This window comes from Malus sylvestris, chromosome 3 (genome assembly GCF_916048215.2).
Source record: "Malus sylvestris chromosome 3, drMalSylv7.2, whole genome shotgun sequence".
Taxonomy (NCBI): domain Eukaryota; kingdom Viridiplantae; phylum Streptophyta; class Magnoliopsida; order Rosales; family Rosaceae; genus Malus; species Malus sylvestris.
In genome coordinates, this window is record NC_062262.1 from 1,098,124 (window position 1) to 1,117,194 (window position 19,071).

Genomic DNA, 19,071 nt, shown 5'->3' on the forward strand with positions numbered 1-19,071 from the left:
GCATTAAAAAAAAAAAGTCAGCCAGCCAGCCTTCCAACCCTCTAGCCCTCTCTGATCCCGTGGGGCCCTCCCAGATTCCAGAGCTCTCTAGCCTAGCCCTCGGTTGGAGACAGTTTTCGGCCTATTTTCGGCCCTCTGGTCCTCTGGACTCTTCGGTTGGAGATGGCCTAAGGGTAATATTTAGACCCTGAAAGCAATATTGTTGATATATTTCATATCGCGCATCGTCTTGCAAAAGTCGACCCTTCTCTGAAGCAAAAGTGTGAATGGACTTATGCCCCACCTAGTATTGTCACTGTCTATGCATGTATGCTTAGAGATGGATTGGTTTTTGAATGCTTTCGATGAAATGAAATCTACTATCGTATCTTTTTTTTTTTTTTTTTTTTTTTTTAAAAAGAAAAGAAAAAGAGACTTCTTCAGTTTGGATATTGTAGGGAGTAGAAAACATATGTATGATGAAGTCCCAGCATTCTAGAATTTTTGTATATGGATTGGAGGCTTTAATTGGAGCCAATCGAAGAACTTCTATCAGTTTGTCAAACCGTATGGGTACGAAAGTAGCTATATGGACGCACTCATTAAATAAGTAGGTGTACATATTATTAATGGATAATATTAGCATTGTGGAGCCTAAAATAATCCCAAAAATTTTATAGGCGACACATGAACTTTTATTTAAGAATGACAAGATTGCCCTTGATAAATGGGCAGACTTCTCAGATTTTCTACGCGCATGTCACATCCCTGAAGGACCCAGCAGTTGAACACAACTGTCCACAGCTCACCTGGCCATGGCAAGGAATTAAAGATAAGGATTAATTACCCAAATCCTATCTTTAATACATTCATAATTAAAAATTGACTCCAATCAAGTAAGTAATCCTAATTTAAATCAATTAAGGATTATTACCCTATTATATCAAGATATTATCTCCTATTTAATATCTTGGGAATATTTAGAGAATATTTCTCCATTAAACCCTAGATGGCCGGCCCTAGCCCTATAAATACCTCATATTCTACCAATTTTGGAGAGCTTTTTGCAGCCCTAAAAAAGCCCTAAACACTTTACTCTCTCAAAGATCCGTTGACCTAACCCTCCCCACCACCTCGTGGGCGCGTGAGGCTTAGGTCTATAATTAAAGGTGTTGATTGTTTTACAAGTGCATTTTCGTCAAGATTGAAGACGGCGGAAATTTGCATCCACAAATTGGTGCTTTCATTGAGAGTTACTCAAAGAAGCCTTTTGCATTAGTTTCTTGAATTTTCTGTTATGTTGAATTTCTCACACATCGTATCAATTAATTTTTCCTAGAAAAGTTTCTTAGTTAATCCCTAGACAAAGGATACAATGGTAGGAAATTCAGAAACTACGACGAACGAAACCCGTACGTGCAAAGATTTGGACCGAAGAATGGAGACGAGAACATAGCCCCAAGACAAAGATCCTCAAGGCTCAACGCGACAGCATAAGGAGCCCTACCGCCATGGAGCCGCACCACCACCACTACCGTGACCCAGCAGCCACGACAAGGCCACCAGGCCACGACACCACTTCCACCAAACCCTAGGCAGGAGGCCCAGGTCCACTTCCAAACCTTTGGGCAAGATGCCCCAAACTTAGCAGCTGCCGCAGCAAGCCCTAGGCAGGAGGCCCCGCCCAATGCAATGGCAGGCCTTGTTGCACAGCAGGCCTAAACCCGAACCCAGAATTCGGTAGCTGCTGCCAACCAAGCAGCTCAACAGACCAAAGCCCAAGCCACTCAGCCAACATGCCAAGATGTGGCAGCCCAACGGCCAAAAGGGCCCATGGCTATGCAGATTCAAGGCGAGCAGGCACCGGTCCAACGCTCCCCACAGCCCGCTCTAACGACCCGACCTGCAGCCCAATCCATTCCAACGCCTCATCCTACGATCCAGATTCTGACCATCGGACCCGCGATCAATTCAGGGTTACTTACACCCCACTTTTCTGTAGGACTACCCGTTTTGGGCTCAAGCTTTGTACCTGCAGTCTACTATACTTCCACCACACATGGAGATGCCCATCATCCAGGCTCTTCCAATCCAAATGGCAAGCACCCACTGCCTCAGCAGGTCACTAATTTGACAAATGCCCTCGTGCAGTAGATCATCTTGGTGAACCAACTTCTCGAGCGCATCGAGATGCAGCGCACCCCAAATGATGTGTCCCGAAGCAAAACAATGGCCGAAAAACGTGACTCGTTCCAGCGACGTCCCGAGAAAGAACTGCTCAGCCCGTCATGAACCGAGCGTTCAGGCAGTGTACACTCTCATTTGGGCCCTCAGGGAAATGTCTTTTCCAGCCTAGATGCACAGAGAAGCATTCATTCTTGACTTAGCTCACGAGTCAGTGTGCATTCGAGGTTGGGTCCGCACTCCGACAAGCACTCAAGACCTTTTGGGAAAAGCTTCCACACGAGGCTAGGCCCGCAAGGAGATCCTCTTAAGAGGTAACGGAGTAGGCAACCGCATGACGCACAGAGAATAGCATGTGAGTAGTTCGGCTCAAGTTCCAATGGCAACCACCACCTGGTGTGATGGCGAGCAGCACAACATAGGCTACGTGCACAACAACCGCGACACATACAAGCAGGACGAGCCAAAGAGTAACATGGACCGGCATGTCAACATTGGGGGCAGTTGGAGGCTTCGTAGCCCCACCAGGCGCAAATCTAGGAGGAAGTATAAAGGCTCATAGCAGAGCAGTTGCGCGGATTCCAGCTAATTGACACTACCGACGATGCCCTCCGTAGAGACGTGGCCAACCTAAACAAGTCACCATTTACAGACGAGATCGAGCGGACGGAACCATCGTGGAAGTTCAACCTGCCACATTTCACCTAGTTTAGGGGAAATGAATATCCAGACAGACACTTGATGCACTACCGAAGTGCCATGACCCTCTACACCAACAATGACGCTCTCATGTGCAAGATCTTTGCCATGACGCTACAAGGCGAGGCTCAAGACTGGTTCTACACTCTGCCGCCACGTTCAATCCGGAATTTCGACAAACTTTCCTTGGTTTTCACTAAGGAATATTCGTTATACCACTCGATCAAGAAGAAATCTTACCACCTTTTCAGCATGAAGAAAGACCAGAATGAGTCACTCCGCACTTATGTCAAGAGATTCAAGGTGGAAAAGGCAAAGATCGCCAGATGCAATGATAGCTCAGCTTTCCGAAAAGGATTCCCAGCAGATCACCTGCTTTTCAAAGAAAATTGATTGTGGGTGAGAACATATCCCTAGCAAACTCTTATACTTTGGCAGAAAAGCACTCCCTTTGGGATGAGGAGAAACGCTCCCAAAATCTACCTGAGCAGCCACGTAGAGCCACAAAACCGACTCAAAAGAAAGCCAGGAGATGAACGCAGGGACCAGTCCCTAACGAATGGAGGCACGGCGCCCAAGACATACACCAGGTTCTCAATCCCGATCAGCCAAATCCTTCACGACCTCAAGGACAAGCCATAGTTCAACCCGCCGCCACCTTTAAAGTGAAACACCTCAAAGATGGACCAGACCAAATATTGTGCATTCCACAGAGGTCATGGGCACACAACCAATGATTGCACCATATGGAGGAGGTACCTTGAGCAACTCGTGAAAGAAGGCAAGTACGACCAGTATGTCGACAGACCAGTTGCCCGGCCAAGGTGAAAAACAGATGCCGATGCCGAACCCCCAATAAAGACAATCCGAATCAACATAATCTTTGCCGAATCCGAGCATCCAGGGGCCACCAATAACTCCAAGAAAAGGAAAATCCACCAGGCGAGATCGGTCAATCAGGTTCAAGCCACAGATGTTGTGCTTGGACCAATCGTCGACTGCACCAAGCTGGACGCTGAGGGAGTAGACTTTCCCCACGACGACGCCCTGGTGATTTCTGTACAACTGGCCCACGCCATCGTTGACAGAGTTATGGTGGATAACGACAGCTCAGTTAACCTCTTACAACTGTCAATCATCCAAAAGATAGGTCTGGAAAGTACGATCCAACATAAAATAGAGGTTTTGACCGGATTCAATGGACTCACCTTAACTATCATTGGCACTATCACACTTGACGTAACTAGCCCACATGTTGTCTAATCGCAGACCTTCATGATCGTCGGTGACCCATCTCCCTATAATGGGATATTGGGTCGTCCCTGGCTGGTGAAGATTGGAGCTGTGACATCGATCGAGTATCAGAGGATCTGATTCTGCATCCCGGGAGAAGCAATCAAAGAGATCAAAGGCGACCAGGTCATGTCTAGGCGATGCACTGTATAAGTTCTCAAGGAGTCGAATAAGAAATCTTTTGCCCCAGTAGTAGCAGCTGAAGTGCAGAAAGACGACTCTACCTCCGCCAAATAACAATTACAGCAGGCAGGTCAAGAAGATGGCGTTAAGGTCGACAATGCCCTGGAAGATGAATCAGGATGGAAACCCGAATAAGACGCTGAAAACATCACTCTTGACCCTCACCAACCTGAAAAGACGAGTAGAATAGGCTCATGACTGAGCCCATCGGAGAAGGAAGAGATCACGGCTTTCCTTAGGGAAAATCGGTACGTATTCGTATAGTCACCATCTGATATGCCCGACATTGATCCAGCGATAGCTTGTTTCAAGCTGCATGTCTATCCCGCTGCCAAACTTATGATCCAAAAAAGGTGACATTTCGCACCAGAACGAGTAGCGATTATTGAGGCGGATATCAACAAGCTACTAGAAACCGGATTCATTGAGGAAATGGAGAGTGTGCATGGACTAGAAAACCACCCAAAGTCGTGCTAGTGATGAAAAAAGGGCAAATGGAGAGTGTGCATGGACTAGAAAACCACCCAATGTGGACGGGTGATGTGAAAACCACCCAAGGTGGACAGGAGACTTAAACATTTCAATTATGAAAACCATGAACTCTGATGGTTTTAATTATGAAAACCACCTAAGGTTGACAGCTAATGGTTTTAACTTTTAATAATGAAAACCACCCACTATGTGGGCTTTTTATATTTTAAAAAGTTTGGGATATATTTATATATATATATATATGTGGGTTATATATATATATATATATATATATATATATATATATATATATATGTGTGTGTGTGTGTGTGTGTGTTATATAAATTATAAATTATTTAGATAATATTTTTTTTTCCTAGGCAAGCATATTAGAGCAACTCTAGCGTGCTCTTTAGCTCAATGGACCGACGATTCCAACCACCCAATTGCCCCAACAATTGGCTCCAGCCCATGCGAGCAATGGAGCTCAGGGAAGGCCTGATGGACAGGCCAAGCGGGAATCCATCGCCCGAGAGCCTGAGGGCTGTGTGATGTGTAGCTGACCTCAGGGTGACCCGGCTCGAATTCGTCCGTTTTCCTTTGTCAGAATCTGAAAAAAAGAATAGGATGCATGTAGGGAATTAAGCCCTCGAATTAAACCACAAGAATTGCAACACAACAAGATTTAAAGCTCAAGAACACAAGATAGTGATAGAAACATCACCTGGTTTTGAGATTGAGAGCTCAAGCTCTCGGCTTCAATGGTAGGACCTCGCACCATGCAGCGATGCCACATGCAAGGCCATGGTTAGGTTCCTGGAGTTCCAGGGATTTCAAAAATATTATTTTTTTAGCTTGATTTGTTGAAGGTTTGAAGATGAATGAGGACTAGAGCTCACGAGAGTGAGTTGGAAAAGAGGGAGAGAAATAAAGAAAAAGGAAGAGAGAGATAGAAAGAAAAGAGAGAGAGAGGGAGAAAGAGAGAGAGAAAGAAAGAAAGAGAGGAAGAACCAGTCAAATGAGGGGAAAAAGGGAAAGGGTGATGGGGATGTATGGATTGGGTGAGGAAAAAATACTAATATTTTATTACTTATTGCCATGGCTATTCAATTTAGGGGTGGAGATGCAAAATGCGGTTACTATTCATTAAAGGCAATTACTGTTCACTGGGTGGATTCAATAGTGCTTTGCCCTAGAGGGCCTTTGCAACGCTGGAGTTGCTCTTATATATGTACATAAAACATTCACATATGAGCACCGGTCAACGTTATACCGTCAAGGACCCAGAAGAGTTTCCCTCCAACCAGGAGGCCAATTACAGCGCGACACGTGTCGACATCAGAAACCAATCATAGTGCGACATGTGTCAACATCAGAAGCCAATCACAACACGACACGTGTCAATGTCAGAATGAAACTAGAAACTCTTTTCTATAAATAGAGATCATTCTTTCACAATATTTCATAATGTCATTTGTACTAAATCATTCACTAGTACTCACTAAAGGAGAGCTTGAACCTATGTACTTGTCTAAACCCTTCACAATTAATGAGAACTCCTCTACTCCGTGGACATAGCCAATCTGGGTGAACCACGTACATCTTGTGTTTGCTTCCCTGTCTCTATCCATTTGCATACTTATCTACACTAGTGACCGGACCAATCTAGCGAAAGTCACAAACTTAACACTTTCTGTTGTATCAAAGTCCTCACTGATTTTGTGCATCAACATTTGGCGTCGTCTGTGGGAACGACATTTATTCCTACTCTCTTTAGCTTTGCCAAGCTGGTTTCCACCATTCGTACACTCTCTTTTAACTAGGCATCCCTCTCCAACATGGGGAGCGAAGGAAGCTACATCACACAAAATGACACCCCTCTTGCACCTAGTGCGAAGCAATGAAAGAAGGAAGGAAAGAGGGTTCATCTTCAAGCTAAAGTCGATGAGCTAGAAGCTCAGGACAACAAGATAGCAATGAAGAATGAAGTCCTCAAAGAGCAGTATGAGAAGCTCTTTGAGACGCTCTACGAAATTAGACGTACTCAAACACGCGAGCTCGTTGCCCCTGTGGACATCAACCATCATATGGGTGCCTCCAACACGGAGGGTCACCTCCCTTCGACATGGGTATCCCTGATGAGGAGCGAGTTAATCATCAAAACATTGATCAACATGAGACTTCTCTCAACCCAGATGCTTTGACCCGAAGTAGAAGAAGTGGATGAAGACACCTCCTTGCAGAAGAGTTGGAAGGATCGAAAGCCGTTTATCGTGACTGCCGAGACTTCCTAAAGCAACGTCGAGAGAATCCCCTCCACATATGCTCGAAGATCAATGACCCAAGGGTTTTTGAAAGACTTGGTTCCCTCCCACGACCCAGGCCAGCTGCCAATCTAGGGTAGGAACGACAGGTTCCAGAGGAACATGAAGGTACGGGGGACTTTGAGGTATTCCCACATGCCCTTGCTCAAACTTTCCTACTTCCAAGAGGCGATAGAGACTTACGAAAGAAAATTCCAGTGGTACATGACTCCACTCAGGACCCCCTTGTCCTACAGCTCTTTGAGGAAGTAAACAAGTTGAACGCCGAACGTCAAGCCGAGATACCTGACTGGAACCAACCCAGGCCTGGCCCTCTCACAAGAAGGATCCTCGACACCCCTTTCAAGCGAAGACAAAACAAAAGCTTGGTTTACAACTCTATACTGGAAGGGAGGACCCAATTGAACACCTTAACCTTTTTGAGTCCACCATGGCATATCGGATGCACACCGACGAAAAGCGATGTCTTCTTTTCCCCTCCACCCTCTCTGACGAAGCTTTAAACTGGTATTGCCGTCATCCACCTGAGATAGTAGACTCATTTGAGAAATTGAGGAAACTGTTTGTCTCTCAACACATCTTCCAAACCGATCACTTGCATTCTGCAGATAACTTGTACACTATTCGCCAGAAGCCGGACGAGTCACTACGAAAGTATGCCGATCGCTTCAGCTATGAGTATTCTCGCTGTGCTGAGGCAGATGACAAGACCGTCATCAAGGCCTTCACGGCAGGCCTACGTGATTGTTTCTTCAAGTACATGATCAATGCCAACACTTGGAAGACTTACTCTGAGGTGATGACACAGGCTTACAACCATGCCTCCGCCGAAGCAATGACATACCAAGGGAACCCCCATATGGTTAACCCATATCAACAAATGGGAAGTGGAAGTCAAGTTCTACCAAATGAGGAGATATTGGCCATTCAGATACCCATTACATCATCTCCTGCCTCATTTAGCTACTCGCTAAGTCACCAAACGTATATGTCTCTTGGTAAGATGAAGGATTTTTACTCTCAGCAAGCCTATTACAACAAGAGGGATAAAAGTTCGTATGAGACAACCAGGGGTGAACGTACCGTCGACTATTATGACTATGGGGCCAAGCCTCACTTTTTCAAAGTGAATGACTAGGTACTGAAGGAAATGCTATTATAAGAAAGCATACACATTACAAATGTTTTGACTCTCAATCGCTTGAGATCTTTTGTCACACAAGCCATTCGGCAAATATTTAAAGAAGAGGGAATTCAGACAACTTCTTCTGAGTCTTTTGCGTTCCTAGCACTGGAACACTTGGTCTACGCTGACCTACCCTTATACTCCAACTCAGAGCTTCAACATGCGTACTTTGACATAAAGTATGTGATACTAAGTGTTACAACCAACATGGTTCACATGTCAAAAGCATGGATCCTTTCATGCATAGCAAAACATTCATAAGCATCACTCATATCAATCAACATAAACATTATACATTCCAACACATCCATACATAAACATCATACATTCCAACACATTTATACATAAACATCATACATTCCAACACATTCATACATAAACATCATACATTCCAACACATCCATACATAAGCCAATTGTGCTTCGAAATGGTTCAACATACTTTGTGTCTTCGACACTTGCTACAATGTGCCTCGACACTTTGCCCTTATTCTCACCAACTAGATGATGTAATGTGAAGAAGGAACTCATCTTCATACCACCAACTAGGTGATGAAATGTAAAACCCGTACTCTCCTTCATGCCACCAACCAGGTGATGAAATGTACAATTCGTACTCTTATATTATTTGGCAACTTACCACTCATGCCACCAACCAGGTGAAGAAGGAACTCATCTTCATACCACCAACCAGGTGATGAAATGTACAACCCACACTCTCCTTCATGCCACCAACCAGGTGATGAAATGTACAACCCGTACTCTAATATCATTTGGCAACTTGCTACTTATGCCACCAACCAGGTGAAGAAGGAACTCATCTTCATACCACCAACCAGGTGATGAAATGTACAACCCACACTCTCCTTCATGCCACCAACCAGGTGATGAAATGTACAACCCGTACTCTAATATCATTTGGCAACTTGCTACTCATGCCACCAACCAGGTGAAGAATGAACTCATCTTCATGCCAACAACCAGGTGATGAAATGTACAACCCGTACTCTCCTTTATGCCACCAACCAGGTGATGAAATGTACAACCCGTACTATAATATCATTTGGCAACTTGCCACTCATGCCACCAACCAGGTGAAGAAGGAACTCATCTTCATGCCACCAACCAAGTGATGAAATGTACAACCCGTACTCTCCTTCATGCCACCAACTAGGTGATGAAATGTACAACCAGTACTCTAATATCATTTGGCAACTTGCCACTCATGCTACCAACCAGGTGAAGAAGGAACTTATCTTCATGCCACCAACCAGGTGATGAAATGTACAACCTGTACTCTAATATCATTTGGCAACTTGCCATTCATGCCACCAACCAGGTGAAGAAGGAACTCATCCTCGTGCCACCAACCAGGTGATGAAATGTGATGAAAGGTGATGAAGGAACTCACCTTCGTACCACTGATGAAAGCAACTCACCATTCATTCCACCTACCAGAAGACGAGTGGTACAACTTGTACATGTGAACTCCTAGCATTCACAAATAATCAAAAACCCTCAAGCTTGACAACTCAACTAGGGGAGCACTTATGCCCAACAAGAGTTATAGTCACCAACAAAGTCTTATTGCAAGCCAACAACAACTTCAGTGCATGGCATATGAAGATCAAGCTATTCAGCCCTCTTGCATCTGCTTCAGACATTTCCCCTCTGTAACAATGCAAACACTACAACTCATAGAAAGCTTCACATTCTTGATCAAGACAGTGTGAAGCAAAACCAATTTATGGTGCCAACAAAAGCTTCATCAATGGAGGGCAACCACAATTCTCAAAAGCTTCACACACTCTTGATCAAGACAGTGTGAAGCAAAACCAATTTATGGTGCCAACAAAAGCTTCATCAATGGAGGGCAACTACAATTCTCAAACCTTCGAAGCAAATTCAATTTATATGGTTCATCCAAACCATCGACTACTACAAGGTGTGGCTTGCATCACAATCTCTTGCTCAACAATGTGGAAGAAAAATTTGTATATGTTGTCTCTTCCACATTTTCAAATTTCTAGTTTCCCAAAAAAAAAAAGGAAATTCAACAAAGCTTCATCAATGGAGGACAACTACAAATTCTCAAAAGCTTCACACTATCTTGATCAAGATAGTGTGAAGCAAAATCAATTCGTGGTACCCAACAAAAGCTTCATCAATGGAGGACAACTACAAATTCTCAAAAGCTTCACACTATCTTGATCAAGATAGTGTGAAGAAAAATCAATTCATGGTACTCAACAAAAGCTTCAACTCCAAAGCTTCACCTACAAAGCTTCAACTCCAAAGCTTTACCTACAAAAGCTTCACCCACAATAGCTTCACCTACAAAAGCTTCACCCATAAAAGCTTCACCAACAAAAGCTTCACCCACAAAAGCTTCACCCACAAAACGACACGTGTCAATGTCAGAATGAAACTAGAAACTCTCTTCTATAAATAGAGATCATTCTCTCACAATATTTCCTAATGTCATTTGTACTAAATCATTCACTAGTACTCACTAAAGGAGAGCTTGAACCTATGTACTTGTGTAAACCCTTCACAATTAATGAGAACTCCTCTACTCCGTGGATGTAGCCAATATGGGTGAACCACGTACATCTTGTGTTTGCTTCCCTGTCTCTATCCATTTGCATACTTATCCACACTAGTGACCAGAGCAATCTAGCGAAGGTCACAAACTTAACACTTTCTGTTTTATCAAAGTCCTCACTGATTTTATGCATCAACATGTATGTTCTTCTATAAGAAATAACATATTAGTCAATAATTATTTACATTTGATATAGTGAATTTAATTAATTCATAAAATATATATAAGAAATTTACCTAAATCCGCCTAGGCGCCCGCCTAGATCCCGCCTAGGCGCTCGACGTCAGCTTGCCACCCAACTAGCGCCTAGCATTTTTTAGAACCTTGGTCATGCCACTTGGTCTAGTGGTATTCCTTTTCACTTGTAAGTGAGAGATCTTAGGCTAAATTTTCACCAATGGCAAAGTTGAACCACATATTATGGCTGACTTAGTGTGAGGCTTAATCTATTCTCCTACACTCCTTAGTATAGATACTATCGTTTGTTAAAAAAAAAAAAAAAAGACGACTCCTCGAGTCATATACTTCAAGCTCTCTACCCTAACCTGCTTCCCTGGTCCTAATCTAATAGAGCAAACCTTGTGTGATATGCACGTCAAAGACGTTGTCCTAAAGTCGTTGCACCCTCCCTATGTGCAAGTACGTACACACAACTTACAAGACTTGAACATACGAATCCATAAACAAGCTGAAAGTCCGTTGCGAATGAGTGTCTTCTTAATCAACCAAGAATTCTAGTAACCTCATCTCATAAAGTATTTTAGTAAGTTAGTAACCTTCGTTCAGGAAAAAAAATAAAAAATAAAAAAGGAAGTTAGTAACCCCCACAGACTAAATGTAGAAATTAAAATAGTAATTATGTAAATTGAAACTCTCATAATCCTCAAAATATTATGTGTAAATAAATTATATCAGTTAAACATCAAATTAAAACACAACCAAACTGAAATTTCAAATTAAAAGAATTATATACCTTTCAAATTACAACAACTATATATAGCAACCTCCTAGTTTCATTATTCTAAAACCTTTCTGGAGCTAAAGGAGGCTTAATTAGTCTCATTTTCTCCGCCTGATTTTGCATCCTTCTTGTGTACGTTCGACACCACCTTTGATTATTTTCTATTTATTTCATGTTCTTGGATTCCTTCCTTCTTTAGAGGTTTATTGAAGCATCACCATGAGCAAAAAGAAAAATGAATCACGCATCATGCATTCTTTTCAATTGTAGCAGTAATATTTGTTCTTGTTACTACCAGTGTGTTAGGAAATTCCACTCAACTAAGCTCAACTTTCTACGATACTACATGCCCGAACGTGACAAGCATTATTCATGGTGTGGTGGTGTGGTGGTGTTTGGATTAAAACTTGACTTTGGGCTCAAGAAAGAAGCTGGCCTAAAAGGAGGCCTGAAGGAGTAGAAGATCAAGGCCCGGCCGAAACCTAGGAAAGCAGGAAAGAGCCTTTTCTGACTTGATACAATTCATAAGGACCACTTGCTTACCTACCCAAGGAACAAGTGGTATAGACTGACCAGCTACACAGCCCATAAAGTACTTTATGATGGCATTACATGTAAAATAGCTGATTAGTCATCACCCTCAAACCGCATTCGGGCAAGGCTGCTGCTACAAGAGGCCAAACCGAGTTATCTATAAAATGAGAAAGAGAAGACAGGAATAAGGACACTCAATCAAACAAACAAATGCAAGCACAAACTCTGCTCAAAGCCAGATTTACCTTCAAAACGAAGCTGTAGTCAGCCCAAGCCTTCATCCCATTCGGGACAAGCCTTTATCCCCCGCGGGATAACCTTTTCTTCAAACCTTTGTAATAGCTCTGCTACCCTGTTCGAACTTGTTGTAGTATCGATTCACTTTTTGTATCTCTCTCTCTACCTTCTTCTCCCCCTCTAAGCTTTCAGACCTTTGACAAAAACTACAAAGATAGGGATCTGCAAGACGATCAGCCTTAACTGATAAGGTTTAACCTTGCCCGACCTTCTTTGCTTTGTCTTTGTCTTTTCATTCTTTAAGCCTAGCAATATGTTGTATACTTCCAGTTATATGCAAGTCATTTCTAGCAAAATAATTATGAAAAGGCTTTCTCAGTATTTGGATCTGATTTGAATATATCTTCAGTATTCAAACCAGATCCAAAGTCCTAAGCCCTCGGGCATGTAAATCTGATCAGTTAAAAAGTCCTTGGCCTCAAGGCATAAAAAAATAACTTTATGTGGACTTAACCCATCCACGACAGTCCTTGATAACGAGAAGTCTGAAGTTACTTGGGGCGCAAGTAATTGACCTACCTCTTGGTTTTGTTTCTATTATGTTATGATTATCATAGAACGCTTAAGTATGGAATGGATTCTGATAGGAAGCCTCAAGGCCTACACCTAAGGCCCCATAAAGGCACCTATTTGGGTTCTCTTTACCTCTCGGACTCAGGTAATCAGAAGTATAATAGTTAGAAGACTCATGCAATCACGAGATCAAATATGATGTATTCGAGCACTGGTTTAGTTTGACAGGAAGCCTCAAGGCCTACACCTAAGGCCCCACAAAGGCACCTGTCATATCTAACACGGTTTCTCGAGTATATACATATTTACAAACTTAAAATCGACATCCATTCTACATCTGCCATACTGAAGATGGCAGTGGCACGCCTGAGCACCTCGAAGTTAATCTTGATTGTGAGCCTCAAGGCCTATACCTAAGGCCCCACAAAGGCACCTTTCAAATTAACTATGTCTTTCTCTTTCAGCCTTGCCCGACGAGCCTTGCCCGAAGAGTCTTGCCCGACAAAGCCCAATAGGAAAGCAGAAGCCCGACAGCAGCCCTAAAATCGGCGCCAACCTCCCGGGGAGCTGTGTGCTCGTTGGCCAGGAAAACATCCCCGACGGAAATTCCTGCCACGAACAGGTGGAGCAAGCCCAACGTAATGATACTCGGGTTGGTGCCAAACTTATCCAGCTCCATTTCTACGACTATTTTGTAAATGTATGTAATTAATTAAAAGAGAGACTTTGAATGCGGTCCTTAGTTATGAATAATCTTTTATTGAAACCTTGTTGGTTTTTAATTTTTGATCGAGGTCCTTGAAATTAATGTGATAGTTTATTTCTATGTACGTTACTATATTTTTTAAATTAAAAATTAGAATTTTTAGTTGTTTGTATAAATGAGATTTTAAATAAATAAAAAACATAATTTGTGGGATTAAAAATATTAATATATAAATATACTATTTTTTGTGTGTGTGTGTGTGTGTGTGTGTACATGGGTACATTCATCAAAATTAACCAAAAAATTTATTGTATAAAAACATGGGTACATTCTTCAAAATCACAACAAAAAAAAAGGATATTGGGCTTAATAACATTAGTAAATTTCTTCGATTAAACTTGACATGGATACATTTTAAAATCAAAGAAAAAAGAATGTACCCATATAAGTTTAAAAATGGATTAGAAAAAAATTGAATAGATTTTATATTAAAAAAAAGGTACATTTTACATATAACAAATTGGTATATTTAAGAATGAGTACATTTTAAGATTAAAAAGTTTTACATGAATGGGTACATATAATTAGCATGGCTACATTTAGCAAAATAAAAAGTACAAATAAAAAAAATATATGGGTACAAATGCAAATAAACTTTAAAAAATAAGCACAAAAAGAAATTAATATATGGGTACAAGTTAAAAAAGAATTACAAATTAAAAATGGGTACAAACTAAAACTAAAAATATATGATAAAAAAATTAGTCATAAATATAAATATACTAATTGTAACATTTTTAACGTTAAATGAATATATTTAGAAATAAAAAAATATTTTATTATTGAAATAATTAATGATGTTATTAATAGCCACGGACCTTGATTAAAAATTGAAAATGAATAAGATTTTAATCATTGGAGTAGCAAAATGAAGGATGAGAACCTAATTTCTCCTAATTAAAAAAAAAAAACTGTTATTTGTAATAATGAGTTTCAAGATTTTTTTGCAATAATGATCTATGAATGAAAACTTAAAAAATAGATAGTTCAGATCGTTAAAACTCAATGTATAATGGGTTCTAGAACTAGTCCTATTTTTACCAAAAATAAGAATCCTTTAGATAAAGCTCTGATAACCTTCATATAATTATAAGACCTTTAACCATTGCATCTTATTATCCTAATTATTATTTTTAATTTAATAAATTAATTCGCAGTATGTTATAAGATTTGAAGTGCATGAGGAGGAACAAGTCTTAAGAGATTGGACATGAATACGAATAGAAATTAAAAATCAATACGATTCTAAGAACGGTCGTCGATCAAGTTAATCTATCTAATTATAACAAATGTATGGTGGAGATTGATTTATAATTGAATGGTGGAGATTAGTTTATAATTGAATGGTGGAAATTAGTTTTGGAAGAGTTCGTTAGAAGGTTAGAGTTATTTACTTTGTAGGCTTGTATAAATTGTAAAGCTTTCTCATTTTCGGTAGTTAGTTCAACTTAGAAGATATCAATTCAAGCTTTCATTTTTCCAAAGCTTCATCTCCTTCTCTGTTCCACCGTGATGGATGATCTTCATACCTTATCAATGTAGTTAACACTAATGAGCCAAGTCCAAGAAAACAATTGGAGCATATTCTAATTGCTACTATTCGATCACTTTACTAACCACCTCTTTAATATAAGGGGCTTTTCGATCTAGATCCAAAAACATAGGTAGTTTTTGAACTAAGTCCAGTTATCCAATTACATATTTTTATACCAATTTTGCCCTTTTAGATAAAAATATTTAAATTCTTTAATTTTTGTCTCATTTATTTAGTTTTTAATTTTGAATATTTAAATACTCAAACTAAAATATTATCTAGTAACTGCCTAATAATGTTTACCTACAAAACCGATATAATCTACCTACAAAACAAAACAGATGTAATCTACCTACAAAACAGATGTAATCTACCTACAAAACAAAAATAAACTACCTATTGTATAGGAAGAAAAATGCTTTATACCTACAAAACAGATATAATCTACCAACAAAATAAAAATAAACTACCTATTGTATAGGAAGAAAAATGCTGAACCTCCATGGCAGAACATTAGAATAGAAATATGATATAATATACCTCAATTAAATGAACAAATACTAAACAAAAGAAAGGGAACAAATACTAAGCTTCAGTTTACCTTTATGATATGCACAAAAATATAATAGAGCAAATATAAATGCATAATACTATATTATTGCTTGCAATTGATAATGTATTGCCGAACGAATATGTAAAAAAATTGTGAAAGCTATGTAAAAACTGAAATTTTCATGAAGGAATTTGGAGAGAGGAACGCAAAATATCACCCATGAAAGATTAGAGAAGAAAGAGGATGATTGATTCCATGATCTAACAAAGGGAATTGTTTAAAAGAAGGAAAAAAAAAAGGAGGGATGAAACGGACTGGGGGTGGAGATTTTATTGCTATAACTAATCCTACAATTAAGGGATTAGTTAAACCACAAATAATCATATAATTAAGAAATTTTGAATATTTACTACAATTTATAAGTCTAAGGGATAAATATGGTACAAATTATAAATAAGCTTACGTGGAATATCAATTATTGGACCTATTTCAATGCAGTGGACTAATTCTAGTAATGACTCACAAAATTGGATCTATATCAAATTATCCCTTAATATAAGTGATTTCATGTATATATACACACATATACGGGGACAGATGTGTGACACTACTTTTTTTACACAACTTTTGACACAAGTTTTTGTGGGCTAACTTCATAATGTATTTCAACAATTCGAACCGTTTATTTTTTAAATCTTTCTTAAAAAATGATGCCACCAATCCACCATTTATATATATATATATATATGTGTGGGTGTGTGTGTGTGTGTGTCATAGAAGAGATATTGGTTAGTAAAAATGGTTCAAATAACATTATTCTAATGCTTTTATTAAATATTGTTATAGAATGGAGGACCAACGTGGGAAGTTCAATTGGGAAGGAGAGACAGTAGGACAGCAAACCGAACTGGTGCCGATCATGAAATTCCAACCCCTCAGGACAACCTTAAGCTAATTACTGAAAAATTCCGCAACAAAGGATTAGATTCCACTGATCTGGTTGCGTTATCAGGTACATACATTTGACCACAATGACATTATTACAATTTTTGTTGGACAATACAATACAATACAAAACCACCAAATGAATAACCTAGCAATTTCGTATATGCATAAGTACTATGTCAAGCCCATGCTGCTATTTAGACCATATTATTTACTACCCTTATTGCTGATCACATGTACATATAAGTGAGTTTCATATTTATTAGAGAGATAGTAAGTTGTACAGTGTGCTCGGGATACCGGACAATGCATTATATATATGTTATTATATAAGTGGAGGAATTTTTTCTTCTTCTAGTGTATGTAGTATTGCCCTATATTCTGGACAGATCAAAAAATGTATTGTGGTGTGGGTGGGTTAACAAGAGGGGTGCATTTTTACTCATCATCCTCTATAGTGGTAATGCTCATCACCCTATTTATCATCATTGAATGAGTTTAAATTTTGAGATTTATGTCTATTCATTACATAGATCTCAAAATTTATATTCATCTAATAATAATAAATAGAATAATGAGTATTACCATCATTTCAAGATGACAAAGAAAAGTATAATAACAAAAAAATAACTTGAGTACCATTTTCCTTTTTTGGGGCTGATTTGGGAAGTGCCAACTTGTTTACTTGGAAGTTGGCACCCTTAATTAACAAACTGTGGGTCATATTGAGCAAGGGGCACCAAATGCAACTGTGCCGAGAAAAAGGGATTTGGATCCCATCCGGATTCAAATGGTGGAGATTTTAGAGATCCTTATATCTTAGTCATTCATCGTATATTGTGTGGTCAGAAATTATTTGATTTTTTTTATTTAAAATTAAACACAAATAGTACTTGACAAAAACTGACCCCATGATGTACGATGAACGGTTAGGATGTGAGGTTCTCTAGGATCCCCACAAAGAGGATTCGGAGAAGATCCTCTTCCGAGAAAAAGAGTGTCTGATGCCCAAAGTTCTAGTAGCGTCTCTCTCAGTTTTCATCATGTCAATAATAGGTTAATTGTTTTCAAATATATAAATGTGGTTGTTTGCTTTCTTAGGTGCTCATACATTTGGCCGGGCGAAATGTAGATTTTTCTTCGATCGCCTCTACAATTTCAGTGGCACCAGCAAACTGGACCTGACCATTGATGTCGAGTACATGAAAACCCTATGCCAAACATGTAGTCAAGGTGGCAAACCAAGTACCATGACCAAGCAACTCCTGATGCCTTCGACAACTACTACTACTACAAAAATGTCCAAAACTACCTCAGGCTCCTCCAGACCGATCAGGAGTTGTTCTCAACAAGTAGCACATACACCGTTTCCATTGTGAACCGCATTGCTAATAACCATACCGATTTCTTTGATACTTTTGCGCAGTCCATGATCAAATTGGGGAATATAAGAGTTTTGACAAGAAGCATTGGAGAGATTAGGGCTGATTGCAACTAATCAATCAGTCTACTAATAGGTTACCAATTTCCCTAAATAAGGGTACTGTGTTAGCATGAGGTTTAGGTACCTTGTCATTTTGGTCTATTTTTCTTTCCTCACTAATTATATATAGCTCACTAAGTTTTTTTTTGTTCATACTGTAATCATTTTAGTCCATTTGAGGAGGGTTTCCAAGTATATCCAACATTAATGGTCGAACCGTGTTGCGACTTATTTAAATAGGTCGTGCTTGTGTCGTGCTAGATCCGCCTGACCTTTGACAACTCAAACTTAAATGTGCTTAATTACCTTGTTGGAAAAGTTAGCAAATTAAGAATTTGGTTTGTCAGTTATTCAGTGAGTAAGGTCCAAGTGGTAGACGAATCAATTTCAAACCATTTCTAAACAATTTCACATATTATACACTCAACTGGGGGCATGTAGAATTATTGAAGCTAACCCTAAGATCAATGAATCCAAAATGGAAAAGAAAGAAAAAAGCTACCATCGTAATCTTCATCTAATCAAAATTTTGTCTTAGACTTTTAAGTTTTGGACTAAACTT

At 39.7% G+C, this 19,071-nt stretch overlaps 1 pseudogene; it reads left to right on the forward strand.

The window, feature by feature from the left end:
• The window catches only part of LOC126615377 (lignin-forming anionic peroxidase-like), a 43,758-nt pseudogene extending 25,102 nt beyond the window's left edge, over window positions 1-18,656 (forward strand).
• Window positions 18,657-19,071: the final 415 nt, after the last annotated feature.